The sequence below is a fragment of the Bubalus kerabau genome, chromosome 6 (assembly GCF_029407905.1).
Source record: "Bubalus kerabau isolate K-KA32 ecotype Philippines breed swamp buffalo chromosome 6, PCC_UOA_SB_1v2, whole genome shotgun sequence".
Classification (NCBI taxonomy): Eukaryota; Metazoa; Chordata; class Mammalia; order Artiodactyla; family Bovidae; genus Bubalus; species Bubalus kerabau.
Window position 1 is genome coordinate 47,247,364 of NC_073629.1, and position 23,998 is coordinate 47,271,361.

Consider the following 23,998-nt stretch of genomic DNA (forward strand, 5'->3'; position numbering starts at 1 on the left):
TAAATAGAAAATTCTGAAGCTGCCAGGCCCCTAACCAGATTGTGTAATTGAGGAGTTAATAAAATCTAGCCCACAGGTTTCATGCTGAGGCAAAATGAGAAACAAAGTTTTCTTAATCTTTATGCATTGTAAAGGATTTGTTTATTTAGGAAAATAAGTTTATTACTTTCTGCATCTTAAGTGACATTTTAATGACTGACTGACTGTCAGTTTCAGAGAATTTAGAAAATACCTTCCTTAGAGAAGATGTTCATTACTATAAACAGATCCATATGGAATTTGTCAGGCGGTTGAAAATTTTAGATGGCTTGTTTGATACAACAACAGTAAAAAAAAAACATCTTTTGCATATTAGTATCGTGTCAACCACTTTTACACTCAGCCAAACGTGTGCATGCTGAGTCATGTCATGTCCAACTCTGCGTGATCCCATGGACTGCAACCCACCAGGCTCCTCTGTCCATGGGATTCTTCAGGCATGAATACTGGAGTGGTTTGCCATGCCCTTCTCCAACACTCAGCTAAGAAGTGTTTACAAATCAACACTCTTCATCACCATGCATTAAATAGCAGAGACAGCTCCTCCACATTTATCAAATAACTGTTATTAAAGAATTTCAGGTGTCAGGGCTGCCCAAATTATGGAATAATTGGATCCAAAGGTACATACATTTAACTTTCAGATCAGTTTTATCAACAGGGAGACTCGAGGAGTATTTTTTGGTTGCACAGACAAAGGCTGACTAGGAGTATTTCAAACCACGAGGTATGACAATGGGTATGGCAGCACAGTTTAATTACAGTACTGTTGCAGCCACTCAAGAAATTTTGAGAACTTGAACTGATAAGGCAGCAATAGTGTGGTTAGGGAGGAAGGGATGGATTGAAGATATATTTAGCAATAGAGTTGGGAACAACATGTATTTATTAATAACCAGTAGATATCAGCCACTGTGTAAAGGGAAAAAACTAGAAATACACAGTAATTTTCTTCTAATAAAATGTTGATCATGCTACTATGGAAATAATATAAAGGCATCTTTAAGTCAGTCTGGGGAAGACTAAGATTTCTTCACAGCAAATTTATGCCAGGTGAACAGAATCTTGTGGACCGGTGATGTGGTGTACCGATTTAGAATGCAGATTCTGGAATCAAACTCCTTGTGCTTGAATCCTGGCTCCGCCTCCTAGATGTGCCTTCTTGTGGATGGCACTTAATGATCTTAGCCTGTTTTCTCAGTTGTAAACAGAAGGGAAAACAAGCTGAGATCATTAAGTACCCTGGTGGCTCAAATGGTAAAGAAGCTGCCTGCAAAGCAATGAGACCTGGGTTCAATCTATGGGTCAAGAAGATCCCTGGAGGAGGAAATAGCAACCCACTCCAGTATTGTTGCCTGGAGAATCCTGTGGACAGTCCATGGGGTTGCAAAGAGTCAGATGTGACAGAGAATGAACACACAACATCCTCCTACCTCTCAACAATGCTAGAGCAATCGCCCAATAAAATGCTTTCAAAACTTCTTTATCTTTTCCTTTTTTAGCATAGAATTTTTAAAAGTGAACGTTATACCAAGATATATATATATAAACCCCAATACTTTAGCAAGTGCTGTTTCCTCTTTATATATTGTTCTTCATCAGATCATACTAAGAGTAAATTTCTTTTTTTTTTTTTTCAAAAACTAACTCAAGAAGTTAAGCCCTCTTCCCAAGGGCATGCCCAGAGATGAGAGTTAATTATTTCCTCCTGGTAATATCTTTGCTCATTATGCATGTGCCTAAGAGTGCATTGGGCTTCCCAGATGGCTCTGGGGTAAAGAACTGCCTGCCAATGCAGGAGACTTAAGAAACACAGGTTCAATCCCTGGTCTGGAAGGTCCTCTGGAGAAGGAAATGACAACCCACTCCGTATTCTTGCCTGGAGAATCCCATAAACAGAGAAGCCTGGTGGGCTAGGCTCCTAGTCCATAGAGTCACACAGAGTCGGATGCAACTGAAGTGACTTAGCATGCATGCAAACATGAGTGCATTAAGTTGCTAGAAATTGCCATATGCATATCTGCATTCCCATGACCAGGTTGAGGGTCTGGCATATTGTAAGCCAGGGACATAATAGATTGTTTAACAGCTTTACTGAGATGTAATTCACATAACACAAAAATTCAGCCATTTTAAGTATACAATTCACTAGCTTTCAGTATATTCACAGAGTGGTGCAACCATCACCATTACGAATTTTATCACCCCCAAAAGAAATCCCATACCCACTAGCAGTCACTCCCCATTCCCCTCTGCCCTGACCCCAAGCGAACATCAATCTACTTTCTGTCTATGGATTTCCCTATTCCAGACATCTCGTAAATGTAATCACATAATATTTGATTCTTTATGACTGGTTTCTTTCACTTTGCAAAACCTTATCAAGTCCCACCCATCTTGTAGTGTGTAGTTTATTTCTTTTTGTGACTACATATTCCATGATACACCAATGTTTTATTTACCCATTATCAGTTGATGTACATTTGCCTTGCTTTCATTTTGGGCCATTATTAATAAAGCTGCTATAAGTATTCATGTCCAAGTTTTAGTGTAGACATGTTTTCATTTATCTTGGGTGCATGCGTAGGAACAATTCCTAGGAGTGGAATTGGTGGGTCATGCGGTAACTATGTTTGAGCTTCCAGGGATCTACTGGGTTTCTTTCCGAAGTGGCTGTGCCATTTCACATTCACACCAAGAATGCATGAAAGTCTGATATCTCCACAGCCTCACCAACACTAGTTATTATCTGTCCTTTTGATTATAGTCACCTAGAAAAGTGAAACGGTATCTCCTTGTGTATTGATTTGCATTTTCCTGATAGCTGATGATGTTAAACATTGTTTCATGTGTGTATTACTATCTCTGCTTTGGTTGTTGAGTCGCTAAGTCATATCTGACTCTTTTCAATCTCATGGACTGCAGCATACCAGGCTTCCCTGCCCTTCACTATCTCCCAAAGTTTGCTTAAACCCAACTCCATTGAGTCTGTGATGCCATCTAGCCATGTTATCCTCTGTTGCTCCCATCTCCTCATGTCTTCAATCTTTCCCAACGTCAGGGTCTTTCTAAAGAGTCAGCTCTTCGCATCAGGTGGCCAAAGTATTGGCGCTTCAGCTTCAGTATCATTCCTTCCAATGAATATTCAGGGTTGATTTCCTTTAAGATTGAGTGGTTTGATCTCTTTTTTGTCCAAGAGACTCTTAGGTTGCTTTTTTTTTTATTAATATATTAAGTTATAGAGTTCTTTGTGTATTCTAGATACAAGTCCCTGATCATATATAAAATTTGGAAAAATTCTTTTCATCCTATATGTTGTCTTTTCACTTTCTTGATAGTGTTTTCTGAATCATAAAGTTTTTAAAATTTTGACAATATCTGATTTATCTACTTTATTTTGCTGCTTATACTTCTGGTATAATGTCTAAGAAACTAGTAGGAGTCCAGCTTCATTCTGTTGCACATGGCTCTTCATTTGTCCCAGCTTTATTTGTTGATGATATCATTCTTTCACCTCCCAGAATAAGATTTTGAATTAAATGACATGGTTCCTCCCTTCGGGGAACTCACAGTAAGATGATGGAAACTGATACGTATATCAGAAAATTACATAACAATATGTGAGCCCAGAAAAGTGCAAAGGTCGGCTAGAAATTCCTTCTAAGTTTCTAGACTAAGCCCTGGTTCTCTCTTCCTATGAAGTATAATTTAAAATGACACCTGAATAATATCTGGATTTGGGGATGGGGGGCACTAATCTTTCCACCTCATGGGAACATCAGTTTGTAATCACCAAGATGCCTTTAATGACATCATTATGCCTATGGTTAAATCGATCCATTCATTTAAAATACGAACCCCGCACACTTCCTTTTCCCACCCTCTGTCTCCTTCTTCATCCTGAGTCAGGCGCCTGGCTTCTCTGCAGACATTGCTGAAATCACCAAACTCAATTAGGGAGAAAGGCCTGCACTCCTTGCTTTCGGATATCTGTCAGGGTGTTGGTCTGGTCAAGGCCAAGAGATTGAGCAGAGCTTTACAATCCCAGTCTCTTATTTCAGAGTCTGCCCCAAGCTTTGGACTTGATACTTTGAAGATGGTAAAGAAAACTCTGACATTAAATGACATTATTCATCAAAATGTTGCCATTTCTCTCTCAGTTATAATAAACTGACAATGTGCTAGTACCATTTTTCCTTAATCTGACATTGTGGTTATGGGTATGAACAGATACATATATGCAACATTTCATAATTATGCTTTTCTAGTAACAAAAACAATCTGTATAATAATTTTTATTCATTGAATAATATGGTGGTTTCTAAACCCTCTAGAATTTTATCCATAAAGATCTAAAATACTCCGTGTTACATAAGAAGGATCCTAGGGGGTTGTCATTTGCTTTAATGTTTGGCACTACTTTGCTGATGACCTGTGGAAGATGTGTTTGCCTTGCCAGCATCTGGCTACCTGGCAGACGCCAAAGGTAGCTGGGGAAGAAACTTCAGAGTCGCTTCTGGGTCTTCCACATAATTAGCCTGTTTATAGGCCATCTGGGTTGCTTTGATTTCACCATCACCATTTCTTTCTTTCTGAGGAATTTCTGTGTATTTCTCCCTTTGGGACTAAAATCATTAATAAGTCCTTCCTTAGTCAGGGACACTGGCTTCTTTAATGTATCTGGCAGCTCTCTGTCCCCCTGGATCCATCTCATTATGAAGCCCCCCTACAGACTGAAGGAGTGTGGTGTTGATATTGGAGAAGGCTGTCACAAAATTAACAGGACTCATTAGAAGGAAATTACAGATTTGGGGCTCCCTAATAGAATAGGTTTTTAGAAAACCCTCATCCAAAGAATTACAAAGGGTACTTAAAGAGAACTATTGCAAGAAGGGCTGGATTTTAGTGAGGCTGTCTCCAATGGGGACACACGCTGAACTGTCAGCACTGGGCTAATCAAACAGCGCTTGTGTGAATGTTCACCTGATTTGAATGTCTTCAGGCCTCACTAGGTCACTGTGTGGACCAATGAGGTCATATAACATTATGAAATAAATGTTAACAGCCAGCCTTCACTTGCAAACCTACCTATTATTATTGTTGCTCAGTCGCTCAGTCATATCTGACTCTTACGTGACCCCATGGATTGTAACCCACCAGCCTCCCCTGTCCATGGGATTCCCCAGGTAAAATTACTGGAGTGGGTTGCCATTTCCTCCTCCAGGGGATCTTCCCAACCCAGGGGTTGAACCTGCACCTCCGCGTCTCCTTCACTGCAGGGGGATTCTTTACTGCTGAGACACTGGGGAAGCCCACAAGCCTACCTATGACAGCCCTTTTCTAAGAGTACACCCCATTCTCAACTTCCTACAATAGCAAAAGGATTAGCATCTGTCTCCATGGGACCATGTGCTCCTGCATGCTCCTGCACGCCAGCCATGTGCCTGGAGACACCAGGGTCCCCTCAGTCTGAACCTGGATTCTGCTCATCTGAGTTTCCACTGCATGACATCCTCTTGTTAGCAAAGCTCTCAGTCCTCTTAGTATGGTATCAACTCTGTGTGTGTGCATGTTAAGTCTCTTCAGTCATGTCCAACTCTGTGACTCCATGGACTTAGCCCGCCAGGCTCCGCTGTCCATGGAATTCTCTGGGAAAGAATACTGGAGTAGGTTTCCATGCCCTTCTCCAGGGGACATCAGCTCTACTTTTAGGTAAAAAGAATAAAAGTTGCCCTCACTCCTTATATTACCTTCTGTTAAAGGGATCCAGTGAGTTGTCCTGATATTTATGGTGTCTGGGGCAAAAGTTCAAATGGAAACTGCATTCCCAGCCTAAGCCTTTCTCTCTGTACTCTCTCTCTCTCCCTGTTTGTATCTGTCAGTGACCTCAGACACATGCCTGCAAATCCTTTAGTGCAAATGTTCAGGTCATTGGAAAAAAATTCTCTTCCTCCCAACAGCCATTCCCACATTGCACAGAACACATGGCATGATTGGATACACCTTTAGAAAGAGGGCCCAGGGAATTGGGCTGGGCCAGTCCTAGAAATGCTGATTGGTAATATGGGGCTCCTGAAGCATAGGCTCAAGGGCTTCTATTTGCCAGGTGATTTTAATCTCAGCTCAGGCTTAGAAGAGACACGCTATCCAGTAATGTAGCAATGATGCTTAAACATTCACTGAGTTTTGTTGCCAGTGTTACAGGCAAGATGATGTGCTTTTGAGGGGAGGCAGTGACATGCACTACAGGGGCTTCCAAATGGATAAAACTGATGCAAGTTGAATTTCTCTGGTTGAAACAGGCCAAGAATAAAAGCGCTCATGCCCTCCTCCCTTCCTTTATGTATTTATTCATTTTTTTAAGCCAATACTTAGTGCATGTGCTGGGGCTTCCCCAGTGGTAAAGAATCTGCCTGCCAATGCAGGAGCTGCAGGAGACACAGGTTTGATCCTTGGGTCGGGAAGATTTCCTGTAAGAGGCATGGCAACCCACTCCAGTATTCTTGCCTGGAGAATCCCATGGTTAGAGGAGCCTAGTGGGCTACAGTCCATAGGGTTGCAAAGAGTCAGACATGACTGAAGCAATTTAACACGCACACACACACACAGTGTATGTTCTATGCTTCCCAGGTGGCACTAGTGGCAAAGAATTCACCTGCTGATGCAGGAGACTCAAGAGGTGAGAGCTTGATTCCTAGATCAAGATCCCCTGAAGTAGAAATTGGCAACCCACTGCAGTATTCTTGCCTGGGAAATCCCATGGACAGAAGAACCTTGAGGGCTACAGTCCTTGGGGTTGCAATGAGACACAATTGAGCACATACACACACACACAAACACACACATTGCATGTTCTAGGCCTTGGTGGTTTCAGCGTAAAGACAGACAAGATCTCTGCTCACAGTGACTTATGGTCACTCTCCTAAACTCTAGAGTTCCACAAGATACCTTTTGAAAACCATAGCTACAAAAGAAGGACACAGGCATTGACATTAGATTGGATTTGGGTTTATGCCACTGCCACTTAGCAGCAGCAGGCTACTGGACTCAGAGAATGAGAAGACTGTCATACTTTATAGGATTTTGGTATGAACTCTGATACCTATTGGAACAATTAGCATATACTAAACTTCCTTCAATGTTCCTTCTCTCTTTTTCTTCCTATTTGGTATATATAGTATATCTTGGTCCCTTTGGGACCAAGAGACATGTTTGCAGATTGAGTGACCAGTCAGGAGTGGAGTTTGACTTTTGACCAAATGGAAGTTATCTGCCTGCGTGGAATTCACTAATCTCTACCACTACAAATAATAAAACACACATATCAATGGGAAATGGACAATGAGGGAAAATTTATGTACTCATTCATACTAGTTAGCTGGCCTAAACATCTAATTTGTAATCTTTAAGTTCCCTTAACATCTCTTTTTATTATTATTAACTCAATAGCTATTTGATGATTCCTCGGTGCCAGGGGTTGTCTTAGCACTTTTACAAATAATAACTAATTTAATTCTTATTAGGCAGAATTGGGAAATCCAAGCCTGGGAGGTGAAGTCATTCATCCAAGGTCTCATGGCAAGTATCATCATGGGCACCTTCAGTTTCTGGATAATTCTTCTCATACTATTCTTTTTTATTAGAAGGCTTTTCTTCTCTCCAGTTCAGCTATCAAATCCTGTTTATCCTCAAGCCTATGTCAAATCATACCAAGTATGCAAATTGGCCACAATGGAGCCATAGAAACAACTTTGCTCATATCAGATGGCATTAAAAGTCTTACTGAGTCAACCTCTTGAAATCAACATATTTCATATCATGAACCTGATTTTTGTATCTTTTTGAAAACTCGGATCCAACAACTATCAGTTCTAGAGCAGAGGTTGTCATACCTCAGCGGCCACACCAAGGCAGATTACGTTTATAAATAAAGTTTTATTGGAGCAAAGCCACATTCATTCGCTAACTGAACAGTCTATAGTTGCTTTCATGGGTAACAAGTTGCATAGCAGAGTGGCAACAGAGTTTCATAATCACTAGTTATGACAGCAGAGAAGGCAATGGCACCCCACTCCAGTACTCTTGCCTGGAAAATCCTATGGATGGAGGAGCTTGGTGGGCTGCAGTCCATGGGGTCGCTAAGAGTTGGACATGACTGAGCAACTTCACTTTCACTTTTCACTTTCATGCATTGGAGAAGGAAATGGCAACCCACTCCAGTGTTCTTGCCTGGAGAATCCCAGGGACGGGGGAGCCTGGTGGGCTGCCATCTATGGGGTCGCACAGAGTCGGACACAACTGAAGCGACTTAGCAGCAGCAGTTTTGACAGAGAGAGTATGGCTGAAATTGGCACTTTCCAGGAAAGATTTGCTGGCCCCTGAGCTAAATCTATAAACAGCTGCCCCTTCCAGCAGGGCTCTCCATGTGGACAAACCAGCCCCATCACCCCTCCCATCGCCTCCATGCCTCCTACATACCTACAAGTGTCTTCCCTGTTTACAGGTTTCTAGAACCTCTCACTAAATCTGCTCACGCCTCTCTCTTCCTCTTTTAACTAAGTCAGTCCCCAAGTCTTCCCACTGTCAATCAAACCAGCCACACTTACCTGCCCTGGTTTAGCTGCAGAAATGGTTTATTGTTTAAGTTCATTTGTTTCATCCTCCAAGGGCAGAAACGTATCTCCTTCTTTTGCATGCCCCTAAGGCCTGGCACTATGAGGAGAAAACAACAGACACTTAGTAAATATTTTTGACTAATTATTGTCAACCTGATGTACCTTAACCTTAGAAAAGAATAAAGAATACCAAAAATAGCTGTTTTCCTTCAAGAGGAAAACTTGGAGGGAAAGATGCATATTTCCTACTTGACAACTCGAGAAGCTGTCTGTGTCAGCTTAACCTTATCACCCATCTGCTCTCTGCAGGCAAATGCAGGCAGTCTCAGGAGAGCCTGCGCCCACCTGCTAGAAGTCCTACAGGCTGGAAGCTCAGTCCTGGGAGCTTATTAGCATACACAGAGGACTAGCTCCACATCTTGGGGCAAACTCCTACCACCTCCACTCACAGAGACTATACAATAGGAACCAGAAAAGTCAAGGAGCCTGCACTCTCAGGCCCTTCAGTTTAGTTCAGTTCAGTCGCTCAGTCATGTCCAACTCTTTGAGACCCCGTGGACTGCAGCACGCAAGGCCTCCCTTTCCATTACCAACTCCCGGAGCTTACTCAAGCTCATGTCCATCGAGTCAGTGGTGCCATCCAACTATCTCATCCTCTGTCGTCCCCTTCTCCTCCCATGTTCAATTTTTCCCAGCAACAGAATCTTTTGCAATGAGTCAGTTCTTCACATCAGGTGGCCAAAGTTCTCCACATCAGGTGGACTTTCAGCTTCAGCATCAGTACTTCCAATGAATATTAAGGACTGATTTCCTTTAGGATTGACTGGTTTGATCTCCTTGCAGTCCAAGGGACTCTCAAGAGTCTTCTCCAACACCACAATTAGAAAGCATCAATTATTTGGCACTCAGCCTTCTTTGTGGTCCAACTCTCACATCCATACAGGGGAAAAACCATAGCTTTGACTAGACAGACCTTGGTTGGTAAAGTAATGTCTCTGCTTTTTAATATGCTGTCTAGGTTGGTCATAGCTTTTCTTCCAAGGAGCAAGCATCTTTTAATTTCATGGCTGCTGCACCATCTGCAGTGATTTTAGGGCCCCCCAAAAATAAAGTCTCTCACTGTTCCCATTGTTTCCCCATCATCAAGAGGCTCTTTAGTTCTTTTTTGCTTTCTGCCATACGGGTGGTGTCATCTGCGTATCTGAGGTTATAGATATTTTTCCCAGCAAACTTCATTCCAGCTGAGGTTCATCCAGCTTGGCATTTCGCATAATGTACTCTGCATATAAGTTAAATAAGCAGGGTGACAATACACAGCCTTGAAACACTCCTTTTCCAATTTGGAACCAGTCTGTCATTTCATGTCTGGTTCTAACTGTTGCTTCTTGACCTGTATACAGATTTCTCAAGATGCAGGCCAGGTGGCCTGGTATTCTCATCTCTTTAAGAATTTTCCACAGTTGGTTGTGATCCATGCAGTAAAGGCTTTGGCATAGTCAATAAAGCAAAAGTAAATGTTTTTCTGGAACTCTCTTGCTTTTTGATGACCCAACGGATGTTGGCAATTTGCTCTCTGGTTCTTCTGCATTTTCTAAATCCACCTTGAACATCTGGAAGTTCATGGTTCACATACTGCTGAAGCCTGTCTTGGAGAATTTTGAGCATTACTTTGCTAGCATGTGAGATGAGTGCAATTGTGTGGTAGTTTGAACATTCTTTGGCATTGCCTTTCTTTGGGATTGGAATGAAAACTGACCTTCCCAGTCCTGTGGCCACTGATGAGTTTTCCAAATTTGCTGACATATTGAGTGGCATCATTGACGCCACTTTCACAGCATCATCTTTTAGGATTTAAAATAGCTCAACTGGAATTCCATCACTCCACTAGCTTTGTTCATAGTGATGCTTCCCAAGGCCTATTTGACTTTGCATTCCAGTATGTCTGGATTGTCTTAACTCAATGAAACTATGAGCCATGCCATATAGGGCCATCCAAGACAGATGGGTCATAGTGGAGAGTTCTGACAAAACGTGGTCCACTGGGGAAGGGAAAGCCTTCTTATTCTTCAGTATTCTTGCCTTGAGAACCCCATAAACATTATGAAAAGACAAAAAGATAGGACATCGAAAGATAAACTCCCCAGGTCAGTAGGTGCCCAATATGCTCCTAGAGAACAGTAGAGAAATAACTCCAGAAAGTATGAAGAGACAGAGCCAAAGAAAAAAAAACACCCATTTGTGGATGTGACTGGTGATGGAAGTAGAGTATGATGCTGTAAAGAGCAATATTGCATAGGAACCTAGAATGGTAGGTCCATGAATCAAGGCAAATTGGAAGTGGTCAAACAGGAGATGGCAAGAGTGACCATAGACATTTTAGGAATCAGCAAACTAAAATGGACTGGAATGGGTGAGTTTAACTCAGATGACCATTATACTTACTACTGTGGGCAAGAATCCCTTAGAAGAAATGGAACAGCCCTCACTATCAACAAAAGAGCCCAAAATGCTGTACTTGAATACAGTCTCAAAAATGACAGAATGATTTCTATTCATTCCCAAGGCAAACCATTCAATATCACAGTAATCCAAGTCTATGCCCTAAGCAGTAATGTTGATAAAGCTGAAGTTGAATGGTTCTATGAAGACCTACAAGACCTTCTAGAACTAACATCCAAAAAATATGTCTTTTTCATAATAGGGGACTGGAATGCAAGCCTTTATGTCAACATATTTTTTCCATCTAGGCAGAGAAAACAGGAATAAAGTAAAGGGAGTTGGTAGATGGTTGGAATGTTCACTGACATCAGTTTCTAGTAGTCCAGAGCACCTGGGCTGGTAAAGCACCTCCCTAGCCAGAGTCCTTTCCTTCCACAGTGCTTTAATGATTTCCATCTCTGATACCATTTCTAGGATTTCATTACTAAACACCCTTCTAATTCACGTTCCTTCTCTAGAACATTTAAGTACCAGAACTAGCATCCATGGGCTTCCTAGGTGGCACCAGAGGTAGAGAACCTGGAGGAGATGTAAGAGATGCACTCAACCCCTGGGTCAGAAAGATCCCTGAAGAAGGATATGGCAACCACCTCAACCCACTCTTGTCTGGTGAATCCTGTGGACCGAGGAGCCTGGTGGGCTATGGTCCATAGGGTCGCAAAGAGTCAGACACAACTGAAGCAACTCAGCACAGCACAGCACTAAAATCCGTGTCTAGTCTTTCTTTAACATGATGTTCTTTGTCTGCTATAATCTGTTAGATATTTGTAAATTTCAGAGATACCATCTTATTTTCAAGACAAGTGGAAAGAAAAGGGAAGGTGTCAGCCCAGAGTGGCCACAGGTCCTCTGCAGTACTGAAGGGGGAAAGGTGTGGGCAAGAGCTCTCAGCACCAAACTGAAAACTAACGATGAGTAGGAACCCAAGTCTCCAACATGCAAAGGAAGGCCTTATTGGAACTAGAAATGTTAGGCTCACCAGGCCATATTCTAACCTCACTGAGGAGATCTCCCTTCAGATTGAATTCTGATTGCCCAAATAGTCTTTAAATTTAGATTCCTGGCTTCAAAAAAGTGGGGACGGGTTGCTTTCTCTAAGGTAAGAAATCACCACAGTCAGGCTGTGGCTTCGTATTGATGGCCTCCCCTCTCTGTGGGAGCCTACCAGGACCGCCTGAAGATGAAAGATGTCTCTCCGGGAGCGGACGCTCGGAGGTGATCGCCCACGGAGGAGTAAACAGATCTCACTGGGTCAGCTTGCTTTACCAGATCAAAATGTATCTCTTACTCGGTGTAGTTCTTAATCTCTTATCCACAAAGCTATGGTCCATACATGTTTTCTATTTCAGAATTTCTCACATTTTAGGGGAAAAAATGAATATGCATATCATTTATATCATGGCTTCCCAGGTAGCTCAGTGGTAAAGAATATGTCTGCCAATGCAGAAGACTCAGGAGACACAGATTCAATCTCTGGGTTGGGAAGATCCTCTGGAGAAGGAAATGGTAACCCACTCCAGTGTTCTTGGTTTGAAAACCCCATGGGCAGAGGAGTTTGGCAGGCTATAGTCCATGGGGTCACAGAGTCGGACACGACTGAGCAACTGAGCAACTTAGCACCAAAAAAAACCCACCCTGTATATCATATCCCCAGAAAGGTCAGGGCAGCTCTTCATATATGAAGTCATTAATATTTCTGGTTGTGTGTATTCACTCTAAGGGTGATGATGATGCTATAATAGACTCACATCACATCCATTCAGATTTCATTGCCACGTGAGTGCAAATCAGGTTAACTTTGGTGACAAAAGACAAGTGACTAAACAACCATACAATACCCTCCTCCCAAAACACTCTTGGATTTTGGAGTTTTTTTAGATGTTGGAATTGTGCATCTGTATTGCCAAATAGATCTGTGAATTGATTACCACCCACTCTTGACTTATCTTTGGTGCTCTCTCAGCACAGTGGGAATTGCTATCATAACTCAGGACCTTGGTTCAGGCTCAGGCAGTCTCCCATGACATTCCTTCCCTCCAAGACACAAGCAGAAAGGCTTACGCTATCCATTAAGTAGGACACAGTGATCTCAATGTTTGAGGATGCTTCTTCCAGAAGGGTAATGTCGGCTCCTGATCATCCCCAAAGATGAATGCTCAGCTCTTTTCATTTTACAGTCTTGACTCTAAACTTTACAGAAACCAGAGAGGGGTAATTCATAATAATAATAAAACTGGGAAATAATAGTATGAACATCAGTCATCTAATAGCAGTGTTAATATTTATTAAGCCCTTACTAAGTGACATCTATTATCTTAGTGGATTGTTTATATGATCTGATTTAACTTCAAAATAAGTCAGTGAGAAAGGCAGTACAATTATCTTCATTTTTGAGATAAAGACATAAGGCAATGAGAGATTAATTGATAAAATTACAAACTTTTAAAATTCCTATCATGATTGATGAGATGAAACATGACTGGGTTAGACTTTGGGTCTCAGTTGGTTTTTTGAGGGTAAAATTATATATTGTTCTTTCTTTTCTCTAAGAACACTCTTCTTCAATCATTAGATTTTTAAATTATGCCAGAATGCTGCTGCTGCTGCTCTAAGTCATGTCCAACTCTTTTGGAACCCCAAGGACTGTAGCCCACTGGGCATCTCTGCCCATGGGATTTCCCAGGCAAGGATACTGGGGTGGGTAGCCATTTCTTTCTCCAGGGGATCTTTCCAACCCAGGGATTGGACCCACATTTCCTGCTTGGCAGTTGGATTCTTTACCACTGAGCTACCTGGGAATTCCTATGGCAGAAAAATAGAAATCACCTTGTCCTTCAAGAAAGTAACTGATTTCTTCCAGTATTTTCTGAGGGTGTGAAAAACATTAGTGCCCCTTTCAGAGTTTTCTCATACAAAATATAAGCCAGACAAAGTTCTCTGTTGTCTCCAAGACTTTCTACAGTAATGCCTATCAACTGCTGGAAGAAATGAGAAAGCTTGAAATAAGTCTTGTTGCTTTTTAAGAAACGCTATAATCAGTCGTCCTGTAGAAGGATGAAGAGATGATCATGAACCAGCTGGTAAACTTTAGCAAAGGTAATAGCAAAATGCTTTGGTCAGATTAAGGGATGATCCAAATTCAATTTAATACAAGTTAACAAGCAGTTCAGAATTCACCAATAATTAGACAACAGCCTTATGTTCCCCAGAACTGCATTCCTGTTTGAAAAAGATAAAGATTATTATAGTGCATGTTCTTTATTTGCACTCCAAAAAATGTGTGTTTTTCTGTCTTCAAAGCTATTATCAAATGTATCAAGGTGCATATTTCCACCCACAGGTAGTGATTTATTACCAAAATAAAGACAAAAGCTAAGCTCAGAGGAAAGTAGTGTTTGTAAAAGACCCTACCCTGTAGAATGCTACCATAAAATTAAAACAAAAAAGCCTTAATCTCCTATCATACACTTTTGATAACTTAAAAACCTGCCCATTAAATATTATCATAAAAAGAAATATACATCCCACAATTAAAACAATAGTCAATGGTCAATTTCTCCAGAAAAAAAAAAAAAATCTCTCCCCACACTCCCAAAGGCCTTTTCTATTTACACATGAATTACTACATAACTAGGATTTATCATCTGCTGAAAGAACATTTTCTTTATTCATATGTTTTGAGACTTCTTGCAATCACCATTTCTATTTGCCCTTATTAGGAAAAGGTTCAAACATAGTAAGCAATAATAACATATCTAATATCTAGGAGTTAATGTTTCTCAAGAAATGAGTTACCAGTATCACACATATTAGAGAGCCTGAGGATGAAATCATCCAATTTGATTATACAGATAATGACATTGCTGTCCTGATTCTAACAACTGAGGAATACATAGACAACATCTATGTAAAGAATGATCATAGTCTTGTTAATAATTAAGACATTTAAACTGACTTGAGATCTGATCTAACCACTTCTAATAAAGAAGAAAAGGAGACAGTTCCATGCAGACATCTGGAGCTCCATTTTTATTTAAAGATGATTCTCCTGAAAAAAAAAATAATGAAAAAAATTTATTTGCCTGGTCCCTGTCCTTTTAGGAGTCATCAGCTTTGCAGAAGTCCCAGAGTAATAGCTCATTTGGTTTAGTCACTCTCCTATAAACTTTTCTCAGTCTTCTATCAATTTATCTGGGTTGTCTGCCTTCATATCTATTAAACTAAAAACAAACAAACAAAAAACTCTTAAATAACTAGTGTATCTGAACCACTAAAAATATTAATACTATCACTAAAGTGGCACTGGGATTCCCAGCTGGCACTAGTGGTAAAGAACTTGCCTGGCAATGCAGGAGACACAAGAGACATGGGTTCTATCCCTGGATCAGGAAGATCCCCTGGAGAAGGGCATGGCAACCCACTCCATTCTTGCCTGGAGAATCCCCATGTACAGAGGAGCCTGGTGGGCTACAATCCATAGGGTCACAAGGAGGCAGACATGACTGAAGTGACTTAGCATGCATGCACAAAATGGCACTAAAATATCATCACTCCATTTCATTCACTGGCACATTTTTTTCAAGTACCTAGTAAGTGCTAGGAATTCTGCTGCTGCTGCTAAGTCGCTTCAGTCGTGTCTGACTCTGTGCGACCCGATAGACAGCAGCCCACCAGGCTCCCCCGTCCCTGGGATTCTCCAGGCAAGAACACTGGACTGGGTTGCCATTTCCTTCTCCAATGCATGAAAGTGAAAAGTGAAAGTGAAGTCGCTCAGTCGTGTCCGACTCTCAGCGACCCCATGGACTGTAGCCTACCAGGCTCCTCCGTCCATGGGATTTTCCAGGCAAGAGTACTAGGCACAGACAATCCAGAGATTTGTCCATATACAGTACTCTACCTTTCATTTATTGAACTATAATCTACTTATTTGCAAGAACTGAATTTTATAAATAACTTGTGTTCCAGTTCCAGGCACAGTTCCTAGTACATTGCAGGTCCTCAATAATATTTGCTGAATGAATTCAGTGAAATTTTATCGTGCACTGATTATGTCAGATACTGAGCCAGGTTCCAGGAATGCAAAGGCAGAATCAGGTTGTCTTCCAGGTTTAATAGATGTGCTTACACTTTATTTTTACCAGAACATAATCACATAAAAACTTCTCCTCTTTAAAATAAGCCATTAAGAAAATGAAAACTCAAGCCATAGACAAGGAGAAAATATTAATAATATATACATAAAACAGAAAACTTGTTTCCATAAAAAAATATTCTAAATTCTTACTACTCAAGAAAAAAAGGACAAATTTAAAAATGATCAAAAGATTTTAATAGATTCTCATCAAAAAGATAAACAGATGACCAAGCACATGAAAAGATGCTCAATGTCATTAATCATCAGTTCAGTTCAGTTCAATCACTCAGTTGTGTCCTACTCTTTGCGACCCCATGAATCGCAGCATGCCAGGCCTCCCTGTTCATCACCAACTCCCGGAGTTCACTCAAACTCACGTCCATCGAGTCGGTGATATCATCCAGCCATCTCATCCTCTGTCATCGCCTTCTCCTCCTGCCCCCAATCCCTCCCAGCATCAGAGTCTTTTCCAATGAGTCAACTCTTTGCATGAGGTGGCCAAAGTACTGTAGTTTCAGCTTTAGCATCAGTCCTTCCAAAGGACACTCAGGACTGATCTCCTTTAGAATGGACTGGTTGGATCTCCTTGCAGTCCAAGGGACTCTCAAGAGTCTTCTCCAACACCACAGCATCAATTCTTCGGCACTCAGCTTTCTTCACAGTCCAAATCTTACATCCATACATGACCACTGGAAAAACCATAGCCTTGACTAGATGGACCTTTATTGGCAAAGTAATATCTCTGCTTTTGAATATGCTATATAGGTTGGTCATAACTTTCCTTCCAAGGAGTAAGCGTCTTTTCATTTCATGGCTGCAATCACCATCTGCAGTGATTTTGGAGCCCAGGTAAATACAAATCAAAACCACAGTGAGATATTGCTACACACCAACTAGAATGGCCAATATTGATAAGAATCACACTCTAAGACGGTGGAGAAACTGGAATCTCCTTCACTGAAGAAAAATAAAATTGTTCAACCACTTTTGAAAACAATGTGGCAGCTTCTTGTAAAGTTAAACATATCCTTACCAATCAACTGAGCAATTCTATTTCTAGATATTTACCCAAGAGAAACAAAACACATGTCCATGCAAAGAAGTGTACTTGATGGTTCATAGCAACTTCATTTACACCTTAGGTGAAAACTGGAAAAACTCTAGTGTCCACGAAGGCGTGAACAGATAAATTATTGAACAACGAAGGAGGGTACCACACAGCAATAAAATAAAAGGATTATCGATAAAACAACATGGAGAAACCTCAAAATCACTGTGCTGGAAGAAAAAAACCAGACACAAAAAGCACATACTATATGTTTTCATTGAAATTCTAGGGGGAAAAAAACCTAATCTATAATAATAGAAGGCAAATCAGTGGTTGCTTGGGGCCAGGGGTAGCAGTGGGATTGACTGGTTAAGGGAGCCAGGAAAATTTTGGGTGATGGGATACTCTTTATCTTGATTGTGATGATGTTTACAGGCTGCTGCAGCTAAGTCGCTTCAGTTGAGTCCAATCCTGTGCTACCCCATAGACGGCAGCCCTCCAGGCTCCGCCATCCCTGGGATTCTCCAGGCAAGAACACTGGAGTGGGTTGCCATTTCCTTCTCCATGTATTAAAAGAATCCATCAAACTATACAATTAAAATCTTTGCCTTTTATAGTGTGTAAATAATTCATGGATAAAGTTAATTTTAAAACTTGAATTACATTGAACATACTGTTTTCTTCACCTGTTAGTAACCCAAAAAGTTAGCAAAAAAATTTTTTCTATATCAGTACATGTATACATCTAGCATAGTTTATAATGGCTTCAAAATATTCCATATCGTGTCTATATCCCAATTTAACTAAATGATTTGATGATGAGATATTTGAATTTGGACCACTTTTTATCATTACATATAATACTATGTTGTCTACTTTTGAAAATACGAGTTAGATCTAAAATTACAAATTGGAGAGCATTAAATGGAGAAGCAAAAAGACAGACCTTCAAATTAAAGGAAGAAAGAGTTGTAAAATAACCCAGACATTGAGAATATACTGTCCATTTGGAAAGCTTCGAAAGGTATTTTCAGCCAGAAAGGAAGATGTGGGCATCACAGGAGATGAGAGTGAAGTCACTAAGGTTCAGATCATGAAGAACCTTCTAAGAAGACCCTGCCATTTGCAACAAAAGGAATGAAACTGGAGGGCATTAGACTAAGTGAAATAAACCAAACACAGAAAGAAAAATACTTCAGACTCTTATTTACACATGTAACATATATAGAAGCAGAGAACAGAATGGTGGTTACAACGGGCAGGGAGATGGGGGAACGAGGAAACGTTGGTCATAGGACACAAAACTGCAGTTCTGCAGGATGTGTTAGGTCTAGAGGACTAGTGAATACCCTGACTGTAGTGAATAACACTGTATTATACTCTCAAAATCTGCTAAGGGAATAGATTTCAGGTACTTTCATTAAAAAAAAAAAAAGTAACTATGTGAGGAGATGGATATGTTAATTAGTTTGACTGTAGTAATCATTTCACTATGTATAGGTACATCAAATCATCATGTACACCTTAAACATATGCGGTTCTTATTTTTAAAAAGAAAGACAGATGAATAAAAAAAAAAGAAAGAAGTTTGGATTTTTTCCTGAGCATAAAGGGAGACCGGGATTCCCATGTGGCTCAGGGTTACCACTGAATCCGTCTGCCAATGCAAGAGAAGCAGGAGACGCAGGTTGGATCCCTGGGTCAGGGAAGATCCCCTGGAGGAGAAAATGGCAACCCACTCCAGTATACTTGCTTGGAAAATCCCATGAACAGAGGAGCCTGGCTGGCCACGGTCCATGGGGCCACAAAATGTCAGACAGGACTAAACAACTAAGCATGCACCAAAGGGAGACTATCTGAAAAATTTTAAGACAAGTAACATAATTTGATTTGTGTTTTAAAAAGATAACTCTGACATCTGGGAAGAAATTAAGTTGGGGCACATTTGATTATTACAATAATGCAGGGAAAAAACTCTGAGCACCCAAGCTACAATCATGATCGAGAGTGGAGAGAACAGTTCTTATAGAGATACATGAGGAGCAGAGATGAGGAAGACAAAGAAAGCCAGGACATCTTCCAGGAACCAGAGGGTAGAGAGAAGAAGTTTATAAAGAAAGGTGAAATATTACATGGATCTTTGTCAGAATCCAAAATTGATCTGAAATCTAAGGTAGATTTACTGGTGTGATTATTCAGCAAATTGAAATGAATTCACCTTCACAGAAAAGCATTGATGAGCCTGGAAAACAAACTTGTTCACGTATTATGTTCTGGTGGGTTTTAAAATTGAATTATTTTTGCTGTTGCATTGCTGTTGTTGTGGACAGTGATGTCGTTATCCCAAATATAGTACATTCCTACTGACTGGTTAGATAATAATGTGTTTGATAATTACTCTGATATCCCATTGGAACATATTTTATTTCTTACAATTTCCACTCAGTAAAGGTTTTTATTTTTGCAGGAGTATATGTTTACTTTCCAGATCACCTCTTGAGATTGAGCATAGGTAAACTTCTTTTATAAGGTTTATAATGTGCAAACATATATTCTTTTTTATGCTGCTGGTCTATTTATTGGATTAACTGGAAGGATTTGACATGAAAGCTTAGGATGATATTGAAAACACATCACTTCTATTGTAGCTAAGAAAATCAGCTTTAGAACTAGAGAGACCTTGCATTGGGCATTATGTATAGACCTTTAGCTTTTTTTCATCACAGCTGTTCTTTGTTGCCATGACAACAGAATTAACTATTTCATTAATATCACTGAGCAAAGACACTTATTTATGCATGTCTGACTTCGAACATAGTCTCTGTTCAGATTTCAAGGTCTTTGGCATGGTTATGTGCTTGTTTTTATCCCTTAATATTTTGCTTAATGCTTCTACAGGATGTTTAAGGCAAACCTTTGTATTTTGAGAATTAAATTTCTATTGGTTATGTTGGTTTGGCTGGTTTCAAAGTGTCCCCTGTGTGGCAAAACAGGCTTCAGAATCTGAAGCTGGGGAAAGCAATAGGGAAGGAAATTTAATACAAAAGAAAACAGTTACCTGTTATAAGGAAAGTCACTTGTTTGTTTTTTGCTTCTTTTGGGCTCCACTTGGTGAAATGGGTGTTACTATAAATAATGAAGAGTAATCCCTCATCAAAATAGGTGATCCAGCTGTTTCTGTTGTTACTGAGTGAAGGTAGTGTGCTGATTGCAATTGTGATGAAAGGGCAGGAAAAAAAATTCCTAAGATAAGTAAAATCTATTATTTTCAAAATAATACCTGAAGAGAATAATTTTAACCATTCTCCAAAGGATGAATCCTTACGTCTCCTTCTAGCTTTTCTTTTAAAGGGGGAAAAAATGCTTCTTCATATTGAACTTTCTATAAATATTCCTATTTTTAAAGGTGAAGGCAAAAACTCCCTCCTGAACATGAAAATGGCTTGAGGAGGCTAACTCTGTTTTCTCATCATGTACTTTAGTTAAATAAACAGAACTGTTTCCTTCAGAGATTACTATTATTAATCTCTCATTTGAATGTCTATCATGTGCTAAGCAACTTTGCAAAGAGCTTAAAATACATGATTTCATCTATTACCCAGGAGAACAGCTGTGTGAAACTGTCCCCATTTCACAGCTAAGGAAACTGAGATTCAAAAAGAGAACTTGTGCAGGATTTCACAACTAATAAGCAGGGCTGAATCTTCATTAGTCAGACTGCAAAGCCTGTGCTCTGCTCTGTTAGGGCAAAGTGCCGCCCCTGGCTCTTTGTTTGCAGTCATATAAATATTGTAACAACACTTAAAATATTTACATTCCCTCCAAGGCATTTTGTCCTGGAAGGGGGGGAAAAGTCTGAAGGGATATTATTCATAATAATTAAACTCATAAAACAAGAAGGCAGATTTGAACCAATGACATAAAATCTTTAAAAACCAAGGAAGGTTCTGAGGCTAACTGCACACATATGAGGAGTTTTGAATGCCAAATATCAGACATTAACAATAAAGGAAAAGACTTTTTACAGAACAGAGTGGGTGTTTTTTGTTTTTTTTTACCCTTCTTGTTTTTTTAAATAACAGCTTTATTGAGATGTAATTCCAATACTGTACAACTCATCTGAAGTACAGTTCAGTGGTTTTAATGTATATTTATCCCCAAAATGCTGCAACTGTCACCACAAGCAATTTTAAAAGAATTTTATCACTGCTGAGAAAATCTTGTACTTGTTAACAGCAGCTTGCCTTTTCCTCTCACTGTCTCCAAACTTCCCTGTTACCCCAAGTCCTAGGAAACCATTCATTTACTCTTTATCTTTATAGATCTGCCTACTCTCAACATTTCACAAAAATGAAATCAAACATTATGTAGCCTTCTGTGTCTGGTTTATTTCACTTCACATAATGTTTTCAAGATTCATCCATGTTGTAATAAATATAAGTGCTTCACTTCTTTTTATGGATGAATAATATTCCATTGTATAGATAAACCACAGGTTTCCACTGATGAACATTAAGATTATTTCCATTTTTTGGCTATTCTGGTAATTATGAATAATACTGCTCTGAACATTTGTTTGCAACTTTTTGTGTGGACATGTGTTTTTATAGTTCTTGGGGCTCTGTTTGCTTTAAGTCATTTTTATCTTCTAAAAAGATGGAGTTCAAACAGCATCCGATGACTAAAGACCTCGTAGAATTCTAACATGTAAGCCACGTCAAAGCTTTATTTCTCCATTCTGTGAGTTATGTGTTAGAGACAGAGTGATTAATTCAGATAGCATTGCTCACAATTCTTCATCACTCATAACTTCACAGATAGTCAACTAATTCTTTTCTAAGTGACAATAATAATTATTTGTTAAGTTCTTTAAAACCCTAACTTAAAAAGTACAAGAAAGCATTTGCATGGAATAAAACACTATTAAACTATCAGTTAGAACGAATCCATCTATTTGATCTACTTATCAAAGATGCATTTTGGAATCACTGCTTTTGCAATGAAACTATAAACTTGGAAAAATAAGACAAAAAAGATGGGAGAGTGTGTGTGCTCTGCTTTTCACTTGTAAGTGCTAATTTTGGAAGGAGTTTTCACGTTTCTTCTTTCTCTCTGGTGACAAAGTCAAAACTCAGCCTCAGTAGACTAAAAGGAGTAATTCTGACTTCTTTTTATTTAGTTATATGCTTATTATCAGATCAGAAGATTTTGTAATTAGAAATAAGCACATCATTTATTTTTTTATTTATTTATTTTTTTAATTTTATTTTATTTTTAAACTTTACATAATTGTATTAGTTTTGCCAAATATCAAAATGAATCCGCCACAGGTATACATGTGTTCGTTTATTTTTTAAGAGGGGAACCATGTAGATTCTTCCTATCAGCGGGCTATTTTCTTATATGGAAGTGAAGTTTATCTTTGGTCTGAGTTGTATTAAAGAATTATGAAAATCATAATTCATTTCTAACACACAAGGAGTCCAAAGTAAGGTTACGAGCGGCTTCTTGGTATTTCTAAAAGATGATTTGTGGGTGTTGTGCAAAGTATTAATGTCCATTTCGGAATCCAACAGAAATTGCATCGCTAATAAGGCAAATGAGGTTTTTAAACAGTTGCTTCTCATCTCTGCACAAGAGGGCAGCCTTTCACCAAAACCAAGGAAACAGTTGGGCAAAACTTTGTGTTAATTTGTATAGAGACCCCTCCAGTCATAGAACTTCCAAGGAGAAGACCTCCCTTGCTATAAAGAATGAAGAAACTTTGAGACAGTTAATATCATGTGTAGTCAATCCCAGAAAGTACCTTCACATCTAGATTACCATAAAAATGTTTGCAGTTTCAGTGACATTTTGCCATTATTGCTATATAAATGTTTGGATTTCTTAAACTACTGTGGACAACTAATGTGAAATTAATGCTAGAGATGAGGTAGTTTTTAAAAACTGCTCCTGAAATTGAATCACTCAACCTTAAAAGGTAATATTTTTTGTCTGTCTCTGACATGATTTTTTTTATTGGTTCCGCATAATCAGATTTTGAGGTTTTAAAATCAAATTGCCAAAATCAATTCAAAATGAGTGATAATTCATATTGAGACAATTATAAATTTAAATGATAGAACACAGTCGAAGAGAATTACCAAGAAATTAAGAGAAGCCGAAAAGAGTTGCAACAATGCACACGCTTTCAAAATGATTAACCACGCTTGACAGGAAATACATGATTTAAATGTGTTATGATGGGACTCAAAGTGCTACTTAAAAAGAGGTTAAAGTTAATTTGTCACACGGGAAAGTAAATGTAACTATCTTTATGTCTAAAACTTTGGATAATATTTTTATGAAGTAAAAACTAACCATAGTCCTTTTTTTCTCTTAAAGTTTATGAAACTTTCAACTAAATATCTCACAGGAAATTACTGCCTCCAAGAATATAAAGGGTTTTATATGAAGGATGTCGATCAGTTGTTCTCCATGGACACAGAGAAGCAAACAAGCAGAAATTGGTTTAATAAAGCAGGAGGGATTTCAATTGGACACCAGGCAGGACTTCTGGACTATCATGGTGATAAAAGAAAAATAGGGAACCTTTTCAATAATTTTTCAAAGATAACTGTCAAAAAATATCCAGTGAAATGGATAGGAGATGTCTTTACTTTT

At 39.4% G+C, this 23,998-nt stretch overlaps 1 long non-coding RNA gene across 2 annotated transcripts in view; it reads right to left on the minus strand.

Moving 5' to 3' along the window:
- LOC129655087 (uncharacterized) overlaps nt 1-23,998 on the minus strand; it is a 71,903-nt gene that overhangs the window by 43,904 nt on the left and 4,001 nt on the right. For both annotated transcript variants that reach the window (XR_008715752.1, XR_008715751.1), the window contains exons 3-5: nt 15,109-15,201; nt 13,215-13,338; nt 8,646-8,751 (exon numbers count right to left, since the gene is read on the minus strand). This is a non-coding gene — a long non-coding RNA (uncharacterized LOC129655087). The remainder of the gene's footprint in view (nt 1-8,645; nt 8,752-13,214; nt 13,339-15,108; nt 15,202-23,998) is intronic.